We start from the raw sequence: 10783 nt of genomic DNA, 5'->3' as shown, positions 1-10783 counted from the left end.
TGAAAAAGGAAAGTTTGGATATTCACCAGAAGCAGTGAACTAGGAAGGGTTTAGTTTGAGATTATGTTCGGCACAGAGTGATTGGGCTGAAGGGTTTGTTTCCGTACTGCATGACTCGATGACTCTCTGTGAAACTGCGTCCGCCTGTTGTCTTTGCAGCAATGTCTGCAGTGGAGCTGTTGCTGCCGTTTGAACTGAAGGCAACTGAGGGAAGCGTCACGCGATCGCCGGGGACTGTGGCGCGCGCCTGTAATCCCGCTGCTGGGAGGCTGAGGCTGCCGGATGACTTGAGGTTGGGAGTTCTGGGCTGTTGTGGTCTGTGTCGATCGGGTGTCTCCACTGAAAGCAGTGACCACATGGTGCTCTTCGGGTGTATCAGGTGTGCTGCAGAGGGGTGAACCGGAGCAGGTCAACTCCCTTCTAATGCCCTTATGAATAGATGCAGCAGTGCAGCCTGACCAATACAGTGAGACGCAGTCTTTTACACCATTCTTTACCTTGCGGCATTCCCATCTTTTGCCACCAGTGCTAACAATCTCGCTGTCTCAATCCTGCTTCCTTCCTTCCCCGCTCACTCCCGACGCCCGCCACATTTATTGACTCTCACGATAACCAATCTTTCCAAAGTAAGCAATAAATCCACACATTTTGCTACAATCGAATCTCTACCACTCCTCCATACTCACACAAACACAACCTCTCAATCACTACCTTCATTATCTCACACTTCCCACACTGCCCTTTCTTCTCTCCTCAATATTCACTTCTCTTTTACTGCTCCCTGCTGTTCACAGCACCAAATGCTCTGAGAAAATCTCCACTTTACACAATCCTACCAGCCACGGCCAGCAGAGAGCGCAAAACTCTCTTCATTTTCCTGTCCGAATCCTCTATTGCTCACATTGACGAAACTTCCATTGCAACCACCAAGCGTTCAAGCTGCGTCCCGGCTCCTTCTTCTCTCTGTCATCCATCCATTCATTCATTCACTTCTGCCAATAACTCTCCCGCAAAACCGTGCAATCCTTTCATTGTCACCTTAACTTTCCTCATATTAGCGAGAACGAGAGAGAGAGAGACAGAGAGCAGCAAAATTCGGAATTCCAGAGTTTTATCCCGAAGCCACAAGGCATGTCATTTTTCAATGTCCTCACCAGCACAGTGTTTCGGGACTCTCACAATTGAAGTTTTCCCTCTTTCCAGTCGTCCCTTTATCTGCGAATATCCGCCGACATTCCTCCATCAAATTAAGAAAGTTCTAGTCTGATGCCAATAATTGGCCTTCCTCCAAATTCGAACGTTAATTTTTAGATCAGGTTTACGCTTTTCCATCACGGCTTAAAGATTAACAGAATTACGATCCCTGGTCCCAAAGTGCTCGCCCAACGAAACGTCGGTCACTTGCCCTGCAACGGAAGTTCAGGATTTGCTCCATTGGAGGTAAGTCCACACACTGAGTAAGAAATTTTTCTTGCACACACACAACAAATTCCACTCCATTCCAGCCCTTAACACTAAGGCAGTCCCAGTCTGGGTTTTGAAATTTCAAAACCCCAACCGTTACAACCCGGTTATTCTTACAGATAACTGAGATCTCCTTACAAATGTTTGCTTCTCAATGTCTGGCTGACTGTTGGAGTGTCTATAGTACAATCCCGACAGGGTGATCATCCCTTTCTTATTTCTCAGTTCCACACAAATAACTTCACTGAATGTACTCACTGGAATAGCCTGCCTAAGTGCAGCAGTAATGCTATCCTAAACCAAGAAAGCCTCTCATGGTTTCCTTTCTATCCTCCCTGTAGCGTGTATTTTCTGGAATATTTAATTATCAATCCTGTGCATGCGTCAGCCATGTAATAGTAATGATATATCAGCCCCGTGTATGCAACCAGGCACCAGAGCATGGGGTAACTGCAGTACTCTATGCACACACCTTAGACTTGAAGAAAGAGGAGATAAATGAAAGGCTAAGGATCTCAAAGTGCAATGAGTTCAGCCAGGTGAAGGAGGGTGGTTCTGGATGGAGTCTATTCAAAACTCTCTTTAACGAAGATGCTTCAAGTGATCTAGCCTTGATGACTTTGCCAAACGTAATATACTCAAAACCCCTGCAGCTTTGTCAAAACTTACTTCCCGTTCCCAAATGATTGCACTTCGTTTAAGTGGGTAATTCAAGATGGAGGATGGGGAAAATGTCTGGTTGTAACAGGCTGCTCCTTTTTTGAAGCATTTTAGGTGCTGGAGGTGATTTCCTCAAATTCCAGGAGTAGCAATTACTGTGTTATATGCTGTTGCATTGTTTTGGAACTTCAGAGAGAAAAGAAAGTCTAAACAACAGCACTTTTAAAAGGGAGAGGAAGAGACAGTGGCAACACGTGTTCAGGTCTGTACAGGAGAGAGAGAGGGAATGAAACCCACAGTGTTAACTGACACCACAGTGAACTTGCGCAGCTACTGCCTTTGCATTCATGTATCACTGGACATTGGAGTGTATCTGCAAAAATTAATAAACAGTAAAATTCACAATTAATCTTGGGGGAACCTGTTTGGGAAAAGGTCACAGACAGAAAGTCAGCATTAGTGACTAGAGTGGGTTCTTTCTTGATTAGATGTTTTATTGAAATATGTCTCTTGATTAAACTTTAAAATATAAGCCGTAAGTATTAAGATAACCTGGAGTCGTATTTTGTAGAGGAATAAGACAGTGCTATTTTCTGGGTGTGTAGATTGGAAGAAGCAAAAATGGCCTTTAGTTGAGCAATATGCTCTTTTTGTTGGATATGGGAGTTCAGGGGGAGTTGACGTGTTACTGAGGATTATATCTGCAACATATGCGGTCAGTTGCGAATCCTATCAGATCGAGTGGATCGGTTGGAGACACAGTTAGAGGCAACAAGGAATTTACAAGAGCAAGGGGATTGCAGTTATAGGAAGGGAGAAAAGTTGCAGATATAGTCACATAGATGGATGAACTCTAGGAAAGGTAAGGCGGAGTAGGCAGGAAGTGCAAGAATCTTTCAAACAAATATGCTGTTTTGGAAAATGTAGGAAGAGTTGGATTCTCAGGGAATTGTTGCAAGAACAGCCAAGATTCTGGTATCGAGACTGGCACTAATGCAATGAGGGGTATGCTGGGTTCCAAATTGTGATAGGGGACTCCTTATTCTGTGGCACAAATAGAAGTTTCTGTGGCCAGCAGCAAAAAATCAGAATGGTGCATTGCCTCCCTGGTGCCAGGCTCAAGGATGTCTCAGAGAGGATACAGAATGTTCTCAAGGGGGAGAGGGACCAGCGGAGTTCATTGTACACGTTGCATCCAATTACGTAGATGACAAAAGGATGAGATTCTGAATGGAGAATATAGAGAGTTACACAGGAATTTAAAAAGGAGATTCTCCAGGGGGAATTCAAGATGGCGGTGACCCAGTAGGTCTGAGTCTGCTGAGCTCTGCCTAGGACCCAGGCAAAGTGGGGTACCCCCCTCCCCTCACTTTCTAAACTATTTAAAATAGCCTTTTCTCAGCAGCTTTGGTCATTCTGCATCAAACTTTAGCAGTTTTCTTTTCACTTCAAAATGACCAAAGGTAAAGCATTATGACGTTTGCAACAGGTGAGGACCCCTACCCACCACCACCACCACCGCCCTCACCCCCATGCCCCCCAACCCCCATGCCCCACAGCAACAGAGAAATTCGCGGTCGCCCCAGGGCACTTACCGGCAGAGGGGAGCCTGATCTCGGAGACTGTTAAGCTCTGAGAGAAGATCGACGCATCCATTGAAGAGTCCCCATCCAGGTGGGAGTCAATCTCGGTCATGCTTCTGCAGCATGACCAAGAGATCGATAAACTTGAGCAGCATGTTGGAGGGGCGCAGAATCGAGGTCATTGGATAAATATTCGGTTGCTGTCCTTCCCAAATGGGGGAGGAAGGCCAGCTTATTGATTTTTTTGGAGCAATGGCTCCCTCAGCTGTTGAAACTGGAGTCGGAGCTGGGCTGGGTGTGGGTTGAGTGGGCCCACCAGGTTGCTGCGCGCAGGCCCAAGTCGGACCAGCAACTCCGCCCGGTCCTCGTTTGACTTCGGCACTACAGGGAAAAAAACAAATGCTGCTGGAGGCCTCCAGAGTTTTGGGGTAGGATCCCCAAACCATGGTATACAAGGGTTCCAAAATAATGTTGTTCCACGACTTCTCTCCGATTGAGATTCGCAAGATGAAGGCGTTCAGCGAGGTAAAGAAGAGTCTGAGGGATTTAAATATTCAATATTCCATGCGATACCCGGCAACGCTGTACTTCAGTCATGGAGGATTTGTGTATAACTTCAGATCACCAGAAAAAGTAAAACAATTTTTGGATGCTCTCAAGTAGACTGTGGGTCTTGACCTATATGGACAATTCATTTATTTTACCCCCCTTCTGTTTTTTCTCCTCCTCATTTCCTCTGTTTCTTTTCCATCCTTCCATGGGGAGGGGTTCTTCCTTTTGACTCTTATCTATAACTCGCTTGGTTTATCCGATTATTGGGGGACGTTTCTGAGTTACTTTTGCACAATGGCTCAGTGGTTAGCACTGCTGCCTCACAGTGCTCGGGACCTGGGTTCAATTCTCACCTCAGGCAACTGTCTGTGTGGAGTTTGCAGAGCCACTCACCAATTAAAAGGAAAAAGATATTATCAAGTTTAAAAAGGAAAGGGTTGATATAGCCCTTCTACAGGAGACACATCTACTTGACAAGGAGCATTCAAAGCTGCAACAGGGTGGATTTGGCCAAGTGTTCTTTTCATTTTTTAGCTCAAAATGTAGAGGAGTGGCCATTCTTATCCGGAAGAATCTTCCCTTCCAAATGCTAAGCCAGATAACAGATGAGTTTGGATGGTATTTATTACTTAAAGACCTAATATATGGAGAGGATTACGGGATTTTGAATGTTTATTGCCCCCTGGCACATCCTTTTAAATTTGTAACAGAAGCACTCTCCAAGTTGATGGCTCTCGGGGTGCAACACACAATTATAGGGGGAGATTTTAATTGTATTATCGACCCCCAGGTGGGCAGGATACCTACGAGATCTGAGGGTATATCTGCGATCTAGGCAGTTGGCTGATCTGGATAGGGAGTTGGGGCTGGTAGACATGTGGAGGTGTCTTTACCCTAAGGGTAGAGATTTTACTTCTTATTCTAATCCACACGTGCCATACCAGAATTAATATGTTTTTTTGTCCCTGTGACCTTTCTGAATTTGATATTGTTTTATAAAATGGGTAATATAACTATTTCTGACCACGCAACAGTATATATGGAGGTTAAGACAAGTGATGACAAGTTGGGTTCCCGACACTGGCGTATGGACTCTTTCCTATTGAAGGATAGTAAGTTCATAGAATATTTCTTGCACGAATTTAAAACTTTCTGGGATGTCAATTCAGGTACGGCCAGTAACCTGTTGGTGATGTGGGAGACTGCTACGGCATATACACGCGGCTTGGTTATCTCATATTCTGTTACCCAGAAAAGATGAAAGGGAGATCAACAGCGTCTGCTTGAGGCTCGTCTGAAGGCAGCTGAGACAGTGTATGCCGATAGGCCCTCCATTACTAAACTGCAGTGGATCACAGCCCTCAGGGCAACTTTGAATACCACACTTCCTCAAACAGCAAAGAGGGAGATACTATTTGCGAAGCAGAGATTATTTGAATATGGCGATTAGCTGGGCAGGTATCTAGCATACTTTGCCATAAAGAAAAAGGCTACCCAATTCATTACATCTATTAGAGAGGGTGCTGATACCCTGACTTGTGATCCTAAAAAAAGATCAATGCAGCCTTCAGAAAGTTCTATTTCGAATTGTACAAGTCGGAGGGCTGTGAGGATAGAACGAGGAAGATGGAGTCTTTTTTAAAAACCCTAGCCCTATCAGGCCTAACCTCAGAGCTGTTCTTGCTTTTGAATGCCCCCCTGACAACCCAAAAAGTACAGGAGGTGGTGAGGCAGCTCGAGAGTGGTAAAGCACCTGGACCAGATGAATTCCAGGATGGGTTCTATCTGAATTTATAGATGAATTGGCCGGGCCACTTATAGATATGTATAATTATACACACAGTAAGGCTTGCCTCTCACCTTCTCTGAGAGAAGCAAATATCTCTCTCATTCTTAAGAAAGGAAAGCCCCAGATAACAACTTCATACAGACCTATATCCTTATTGAATGTGGACTTTAAAATTCTCTCAAAAATGTTGGCATTAAGATTTGAGAGGGTTTTACCATTCATTATAAAAGCGGATCAAAGAGAATTTATTAAGAGTCGCAGATCAACTAATAACATTAGAAGAGTGTTAAACATGGTACAAGTCCTCCAGCAGGGAGCGATACCGGGATTAGTTGTCTCCCTAGATGCAGAGAAGGCATTTGTTCGGGTAGAATGGCCATATCTCTTTTATACTTTGGAATGGTTTGGTATCGGAGATGTCTTTACTAAATGGGTTGCAGTATTATATAATGACGCCAAAGCAGCAGTGATTAGCAATGGTGTAAGATCGGATAGCTTTAGTCTTGGCAGACGTTGACATCAGGGATACCCTGTCTCACCACTACAATTTATGTTAGTGATTGAGCCGCTGGCGGAAGCTGTACAAACTGATCCTAACTTACCCGATCCCAGAGATAGGATCGGGTAAACATAAAATCACTCTCTATTTGGATGATATCCTTCTTTTCTTAAATGACCCATTGACTCTGTGCCCCGCTTAATTCAAGTGGTTAACTTATTTGGTATGTTCTCACTGCAACACAGCTGCGTTTAAACTAAATAGCGGGGGGAGGGGACAAGCTGGAAGTTTAAGAAGGAAACTGAAGGGAAAGTTAGAACAAGAGAAGTCAAGAAAGACAACGGTACCAATGGAGCAGACAACTCAAAAAAGAATCATGCCGTAAGGTTGAGTGAAATAGGGATTGATAGGAAGGGTGAGGGCAGTAACAAATTAAAAATATTACATATGAACGCATAAGCATTAGAAATAAGATGGATGAGCATGAGGCTCATTTGGAAATTGGAAGTTACGATGTTGTGGGGATAACGGAGACGTGGCTTCAAGTGGACAGTGCCTGGGAAATGAATATTCAAGGCTATACGTGCTATCGTCAGGACAGACTGATGGGCAGAGGGGGTGGGGTGGCCCTGTTGGTAAGGAATGATATTCAGTTCCTTGCGGGACGACCTAGAGTCAGGGGATGTAGAGTCAGTATGGATAGAGCTGAGAAATTCTAAGGTTAGAAAGACTCTCATGGGAATTATCTACAGGCTCCCAAACAGTAGTCTGGATGTAGGGTGTAAATAGAATAAGGAGCTGAAATTGGCCTGTTGCGAAGCTATTACTACAGTTGTTATGGGGGATTTCAACATGCAGGTAGACTGGGAAAATCAGGATGGTACTGGACCCCAAGAAAGGGAGTTTGTGGAGTGACTCCGAGATGGATTCTTAGAACAGCTGGTGCTGGAGCCTACCAGGGAGAAGGCAATTCTGGATCTGATGTTCTGCAACGAATCGGATTTGATCAAGGACCTCGAAGTGAAGGAGCCATTAGGAGGTAGTGACAATAATACAATAAGCTTTAATCTGCAATTTGAAAGGGAGAGGGTAGAATCGGAAGTGACAATATTTCAATTGAATAAAGGGAACTATGGAGCTATGAGGGAGGAACTGGCCAAAGTTCAATGGTGCAATACCCTAGCAGGGATGGCAGTGGAGCAACAATGGCAGGTATTTCTGGGTATAATGCAGAAGATGCAGGATCAGTTCATTCCAAAACGGAAGAAAGATCCTAAGAGGAGACAGGGGTGGCCTTGGCTGATGAGGGAAGTTAAGAAACATATAAAGTCAAAAGAGAAAAAGTATAACATAGCAAAGTTGAGTGGGAAAATGGAGGATTGGGAAGCTTTTAAAGAACAACAGAGGATAACTAAGAAGGAAATACACAGAGAAAAAATGAGGTACGAAGGTAAACTGGCCAAAAATATAAAGGAGGATAGTAAAAGCTTTTTTAGGTATATGAAAGGAAAAAAAATGGTTAAGACTAAAATTGGGCCCTTGAAGACAGAAACAGGTGAATATATTACGGGGAACAAAGAAATGGCAGAAGAGTTGAATTGGTACTTCAGATCTGTGTTCACGGGGATGACACAAGCAATCTCCCAGTGGCTAAAAGACTTGAACTGATGGGGAATTCATATTTCCCAGGAAATGGTGTTGGAGAGACTGTTAGGTCTGAAGGCTGATAAGTCCCCAGAACCTGATGGTCTACATCCCAGGGTACTGAAAGAGGTGGCTCTAGAAATCGTGGATGCATTGGTGATCATTTTCCAATGTTCTATAGATTCAGGATCAGTTCTTGCGGATTGGAGGCTGGCTAATGTTGTCCCACTTTTTAAGAAAGGAGGGAGAGAGAAAGCAGGGAAATATAGACCAGTTAGTCTGACCTCAGTGGTGGGAAAGATGCTGGAGTCTATTATAAAGGATGAAATTACGACACATCTGGATAGCAGTAACAGGATAGGTCACAGTCAGCATGCATTTATGACGGGGAAATCATGCTTGACTAATCTTCTGGAACCTTTTGAGGATGTAACTCTGAAGATGGACAAGGGAGATCCAGTGGATGTAGTGTACCTGTACTTTCAGAAAGCCTTTGATAAAGTCTCACATAGGAGGCAAATGAGCAATATTAGGGCGCATGGTATTGGGGACAAAATATTGACTTGGATTGAAAATTGGTTGGTTGACAGGAATCAAAGAGTAGTGATAAACAGCTCTCTTTCAGAATGGCAGGCGGTGACTAGTGGGGTACAGCAGGGATCAGTGCTGGGACTGCAGCTTTTTACAATATACATGAATGATATAGATGATAGTATTAAAAGTAATATTAGCAAATTTGCTGATGATACAAAGCTGGGTGGCAGGGTGAAATGTGAGGAGGATGTTAGGAGATTACAGGGTGACCTGGATAGGCTAGGTGAGTGGACAGATGCATGGCAGATGCAGTTTAATGTGGATAAATGTGTGGTTATCCACTTTGGTGGCAAGAACAGGAAGGCAGATTACTACCTAAATGGAGTCAAGTTAGGTAAAGGAGCAGTACAATGAGATCTGGGTGTTCTTGTACATCAGTCAATGAAAGCAAGCATGCAGGTACAGCAGGCAGTAAAGAAAGCTAATAGAATGCTGGCCTTCATAACAAGCGGAATTGAGTATAGAAGGAAAGAGGTTCTTCTGCAGCTGTACAGGGTCCTGGTGAGACCGCACCTGGAATATTGTGTGCAGTTTTGGTCTCCAAAATTGAGGAAAGACATTCTGGCTATTGAAGGAGTGCAGCGTAGGTTCACAAGGTCAATTCCCGGAATAGCGGGACTATCTTACGCTGAAAGATTGGAGTGACTGGGCTTGTATACCCTTGAGTTTAGAAGGCTGAGAGGGGATCTGATTGAGACGTAAAAGATTATGAAAGGATTGGACACTCTAGATGCAGGAAGCATGTTTCCACTGATGGGTGAGTCCCGAACCAGAGGACACAGTTTAAAAATAAGGGGTAGGCCATTTAGAACAGAATTGAGGAAAAACTTTTTCACCCAGAGAGTGGTGAGTGTGTGGAATGCTCTGCCCTAGGCCAAGTCTCTGGATACTTTCAAGAAAGAGTTGGATAGAGCTCTTAAGGATAATGGAATCCAGGGTTATGAGGATAAGGCAGGAACAGGATACTGATTGAGGATGATCAGCCATGATCATAATGAATGGTGGTGCTGGCTCGAAGGGCCTACTCCTGCACCTATTGTCTATTGTCTATTGTCCCAGGTTACAAAATTAATTTTATGAAATCAGAGGCCATGCCGCTAAGAGGTCTTACCAGCATATCCAATTTTCCGGATGGATCCTGCTTCCCCTTTCGATGGTCACTGGGAGGCTTTCTTTATTTAGGTATTTTTATTACCACAGCATTTGGTCAGCTATATAAAGCTAGTTATACACACTTGTGAAGAGAAAATAAGGCAGGATCTTCAATGCTGGGAAGATCTCTCGATATCCTGACTAGGAAGAATAGCTTTGGTCAAGATGAATATTCTACCTCGTCTTTTATACCCTATGAGAATGCTCCCCCTTGTTGCTGCAGAGGGAGGCACTGCCTAAGCTCTATGGTTGGCTCAGCTCCTTTATTTGGAGTCATAGATGGCCCCTTATTAAATTAGATATGTTGCAGCTCCCACAAGTAGGGGGAGGGCTGGATTTTCTGAATTTCAAGAGGTACCAACTGAGTTCCCTGCTGTCATATGTGACTGATTGGATCTCCTGTGATCCACAATCAATCTGGTTGGATATTGAGGCCTCCCAAGCAAAATGTCCTCCCATGAATCTACTATTTATGGAAAGGATGGTAGCTATTACGGATCATTGTAAAAATCCAATTGTATTAAATACAATGAAAGCTTGGAAGATGATCTGACAGGATGTGGGCAATTTACAAAAAACCTCCCCTTATACCTCTATAATGGGAACGTCGGGATTTCAGCCAGGCTTGACTAATAATGGATTTAACATCTGGGAGTCCAGTGGTATCTCCTGTTTGGGAGATCTGTTTGATGGGGAAGTCATGATGTCCTTCAAACAGTTGCATCAGAAGTTCAGATTGCCCAGCAAGGACCTTCCTCGATACTTTCAAGTACAAGATTTCATACAAAAAAAACCACATTGATGACTAATCCATATAAATTGGGTATGGAAAGGAGAGTGCTTTGG

At 43.9% G+C, this 10783-nt stretch overlaps 1 pseudogene; it reads left to right on the top strand.

Moving 5' to 3' along the window:
- The first annotated feature begins 226 nt into the window (after positions 1–226).
- On the top strand, positions 227–483 carry LOC148146899 (signal recognition particle RNA; annotated as a pseudogene).
- The last annotated feature ends 10300 nt before the right edge of the window (positions 484–10783 follow it).

The sequence above is a fragment of the Chiloscyllium plagiosum genome, unplaced genomic scaffold (assembly GCF_037043375.1).
Source record: "Chiloscyllium plagiosum isolate Xiang-an unplaced genomic scaffold, Cpla_swu_hap1 HiC_scaffold_18, whole genome shotgun sequence".
NCBI classification, from domain to species: Eukaryota; Metazoa; Chordata; class Chondrichthyes; order Orectolobiformes; family Hemiscylliidae; genus Chiloscyllium; species Chiloscyllium plagiosum.
The sequence above is the reverse complement of the archived record's forward strand: the minus strand, read 5'-3'. Positions and strand labels throughout refer to the sequence as shown.